Source organism: Quercus robur, chromosome 11, assembly GCF_932294415.1.
Source record: "Quercus robur chromosome 11, dhQueRobu3.1, whole genome shotgun sequence".
Lineage (NCBI taxonomy): Eukaryota > Viridiplantae > Streptophyta > Magnoliopsida > Fagales > Fagaceae > Quercus > Quercus robur.
In genome coordinates, this window is record NC_065544.1 from 11,841,397 (window position 1) to 11,846,559 (window position 5,163).

Sequence of the window (5,163 nt, forward strand, 5' to 3'; positions counted from 1 at the left end):
AGGGATTGCTTAGCTATGAATCTACTATTCATGTGTCATTTCCTCATTAATGCAGCTGATAAGGTTATTGCCATGCATTCAATGCAGAGGTGGTAAGTAACCTTTTTCAAGAAATATCTTTCCACTACCTTAGCCCTTTCTTGGAAGACTACTTCTCCTACTCAGGCGCTCTTGTGACATTATGCACCTTTCCTATCCTCTTTTCGGTTCAAAGGTGCTTTATAGATGAATTGGTGGAAATATCGTTTCTCACCCTTCTCGATCCTCGGACTCCCCGCAGTAGAGTTAATTAATCAATTAAAGAAAAAAAATTAAATGAAATAAAATCTAATCTTTTTTTTGAGAGAGAATTTCAACCTATGGCGTCCGCTCTTGATAATAACTTTTTATTATCAGACCAAGACACCAATCGATTTTGGTGTAGGCAGGGATTGAACCCCAGATCTCTTATACAACCATCAGAGACTTTACCAGTTGAGCTAACTGGAACCCATGAAACAAAATCTAATCTAATCAAGTATGGAAAGTTACTTTACGAAATAAAATTAAAATTATATCAAGTCAAATATGGAAAGTGATCAATGAGTCTTAATTAACATAATCCAATGGATTAAATCTTAACACAAGGGAAAAATCTTTAAATTGATCGTACTAGGTGATTTAATTGAGAGAGGATTTTTGCCTTTTGGATTGAGATGCATATGCAAGCTACAACTTTACTAAAATAGAGATTTTTTTTTGGGTCATGATAATAGTGAGTCAGTGACTCTCTTTGTCTGAAGAGTCATTGTTCACTAGCAAATAAATAATTTTTTTGCATAAAAAAATAAAGAAAGAATGAAATGTATTTGTACTAATTAGCAAAAGAATAAAGATACATATTTAAATGGGATTCTTCTATAATAATAATAAAAAATGGGATAGAAAAAAAATGTTGAAAAATGTATTTAAAAAAGTAGATAAACAAAATAAAAAAGTAACTTTTAGTCTTCAATTTAAGTGAGAAAATGCCTACATTGTTAAAGATACACATGCTTCGAGTATGATTGCGCATACCTAGGCATGTTTGTGCATCCTTTCCCATTTTTTTTTTCAAAATCTTCTAATCTTCTAAAAAATCGAATCATTTATTTGGTATTTCAAACATGTGAAAATTAATGGATGCCCTAAGTTCATTGGATTAGGTTTCTAAAAAAAAAGTTCATTGGTTTAAGAAATATTTTTTTTAAAACATTTTATGCGAAAAGAAAAAAGTAATTTTTTTTTTTACATTTTTTTATATTTCCAATAAAAGTGATATTAAAATTTTCCTAAAATTTTCTGTTAACAAATTATCTAAAGGCACCCCGTTAACCGGACCCTTCAAACATACATGATTCTTTCCTGTGCAAATAAGAGCTCAGCTCTATTCATTCCATACTGGAAAGAAATCATTCATAACAAAAGAAGAACATCAAAAGAAAAGATATGTCAATATAAGTTAAGTGAAGATAGAAAGAATCATAAAAGTGAAACTAACCTAGCTTAGAGATTCTTTAAGTTTCTTTCACTAACTCCTTGGAGCTAGGACGGACCTAGGATTTCACATTAAAGGGGGCCAAAGTATAAGTTTAAAAAAATCCTGAAACCACTGCTCATAATCTATATCTATATATATCTAAAAGTTGAGGCGTAGCATTTATTGTTGTTATGCTCCAGTTGAGCCATATCATCGACCATGTCATATTTTATTTTATTTTTTTTCATTTTTTTAAACAATAGTAATATATAAATAAATAGTGCAATTGTACACATTCTCTAACTCATTAAATCTAATTCACCATTAATTCAGCCATTTTCCAATTCTCAACTCTTTATTTTCCCCTTTGAACCCAATTACCTCTTTTCAAGTTCAAACCCTTCAATTGCCACCTTACAATCAACTATGTTATTTCTAACACCATAAATTTTCAGTTGCTCTCAACTATCTATTGAATGTTTTCTTATTTTTCACCTTCCACATTTTTTTGGGATAAATTATGTAGAATCCTCTCCATAATGACTGAGCTAACCACAACCCATTCACCTTCTCCATTTACTCCATTAAAACCCAACTGGCTAACTATTTGCATTCACAATTAACAGTCCTAGAATTTAATAGGATAACATTGAACACTAAGCATAAGCATATGTTCATGGATAATTCTGCATCCATAACCATCCATTACACAACAAAACAACAAACAAAAACAAAAATACCATTTTTATTAATAAATAAAAATCACTCTTACAGGCTAAATTCAATTATGCATTTGCAACTGCCCATTAAAACCAACCACACACCCTTCCCAAAAAAAAGAAAAAGAAAAAAAAAAAAGACATTTACACCAAATGTTCAACATCAAGCATGAGTATATGTTCATTGGTTGTTCATTCACCGTAATATTTTTTTAACCTTACAATTTCTCTATCCATTCATCTTCCTTTTATTTTGACTCTTCTTCTCCCCATTTTTTTTAGTATAAAAAATTGTTATTTTCTCTTCCATTCAATTTGTATTTTGTTCACACAAAAGGTGAATACTCTCTCTCTCTCTCTCCATGCATATATATATATATATATTCTTTCTTTTGGTGGATGTTTAATTCTTTAAATTGATGAAATTTTATGTTTAACTCCACTTTAAGTTGATATGATTTGGTTATATTTTAATTTTCTTTGTTTGTTACATGTTATCCTATAAAATTACAAAATGATTTAATGTTATTCTATTACATAGCATGACTTAGACAATTTGGTGTTTACAACTATACATTTTCTTTTGAATATTTTTCTACACATCTTCTTTTATATAATTTTGTTATTTGTCTCACATTCTCTTCCAAAAAAGGTGATTGTTCTCTCTCTGTCTCTCTATTATTAATTTTTTCTTGCAACTCTAATTTAGATTGATTTTTTTTTTTTTTTTTTGTCTCTACTTTTGGATGATACACTTTGGTGGTGTGTTTTTTGAGTTATTTATCACATGTACTCTCTATCCCTCTTATAGTTTTGGTTTGAATGAATTTTTTGATATTTTAGAAGTGGGATGATTATGTATTTGAATGTTTCTATAAATTATTTGAGTAATATCCATTATAAATTTGTGATGAGGTTTGGTTATCATGATAGTCTTCTTAAGAGAATAAGAAATTCAAATAATTAATTTTGGAACTTAAAATTTTAGTTGTAGAAAAAAAATCATAACACACTATACAAAAGTTTGAATAATATAGATCACTTGAAAAAAAATAGTATTTCTATCTTTTATCTCAAAAACAATAATGGAATAATATCAATCGAATGCACCTAAGTTTTTCAAAGAAAAAAAAAACTTAAAATAATAGAATGATATATTTGTAGAGATGGAGAGATGAAAAATAATTTTAAAAATAACATGTCCAATACGTTTTATAGAATAAATTATACATTATACTATGTTACAAAATAGTTGTATATTCCCACGCATCGCGTGGGTCTGCAACTAATCTAAATAATTTCTAAAATACTCATTTGTATAGCTACCGTAATTGTGTAAATTTTCTCAATTAACCTCCAAATACACTCACATCAATCTACGTATCATTGTACAAAAATTCATTTGTGTTATAGGGCCCATTTGGTTATAGTGTTCAAAAATTGTTGTTTAAAAAGATGTGAAAATTGTAGTTTAAAAAGTGTTATTGAAATACATGTTTTTAGTGTTTATAAAACAAAAAAATGTGTTTGGTATCATTGTTTAAATTACATGTTTCAGTGTTCAAAAATATAAAATATGTGTTTGGTATGTGTGTGTTAGATGGTAAAAAAAAGCTGAACAAAGTACAAAATAAATATTTTTTAAATCAGCAAAGTACAAAATAAATATAAAATATTTTTTAAATGCTACTGGGTTGCTGTCCCGCCTGTCTGTGTGGGTGAGAGAGTAGTTTTTGTTGATCGGTGGACCCATTCTTTCAAAAAGCTGACCGGTGGACCCATTATACTGTTCAATCTAATTACGAAAGTGCCACTCAGCACTAGTTTTTGTTGTTTAAAATCAGCCTGAAGGTGATTTCAAAAACCATTGTTTTAAACATATGTTTTGAACAATATTTTTCAAACACTCCTGTTCTGGAATGGTCTACCAAACATATATATTTTTTTTTTTTGGAACAATAGTGTTCAGTGTTTAAACACTAAACAATATGTTTTGAAATCAATGACCAAACACCCTCATAATAATTGTATAAATTTGCAAAATACATTTGTGCTACAGTAATTGTGTAAATTTACACAATTACTGTAGTAAAAATGTATTTTTGCACAATGATACATAAACCAATGTGAGTGTATTTTGGGGTTGATTGGACAAATTTGGGATCTTATGTTATTTTATAATTGATGCAAATGCTATTACAATGAAATCAATGTAAAACTATTGGGGTGGGGGCTCAAAAGTTTTGAAAGAGGGGGGCTAAATATAAAATTTTAAAAATTATACCTATATATATAAATATATATTTTTTCTCTTAAGAATAGGGAGCCCAGGCCCCTTGGGCCCCACCTTGTTCCGCCGCCGCCTCAGAGTCTACAACACCAAAGTTACATCAAAATACAAAAGGCTTTTATACTTCTCTTTTGAACGTAATGCTCACAACTCAAAGGATGAAATATTTTTGAAAAAGTTGGGACTTTTTTTTTTTTTTTTTTTCTTTTTTTGGGAGAAAGTTGGGACTTGGGAGGCAAGGATGGAATCGAATTCTATAGAAAGTAGAGATTTTAAAAGAATTAAATTGTGCTTAGCGTTACTACAAAGAGAATTGTAGAAAAATGTAGTTTACTAGTTTTAAAGAAAAATATGAACAACACAGTTAACTTTAGCTTCAAATGGATATATCTCACTCATTGTAGATCTAAAGTATGGTGAAATTTGTATCCATTTTGAAGTTATAGATGTCTATTTTCCAATGAAGAAGTCTCACTCAAAAATTCATTTCGTATTAAAATATATCGGTAAATGATTGATCAAAGGTGATTTTCCAACAACACCTCTTTGAATAGTTTCAACTTTCAAGAGCCTGTCAGTGGTGATTACTTTCAGAGTATAAAGAATACCTTTAATTATACCTGGTAGACATTCGTTATGTGCCTCGTTGGGTCAAA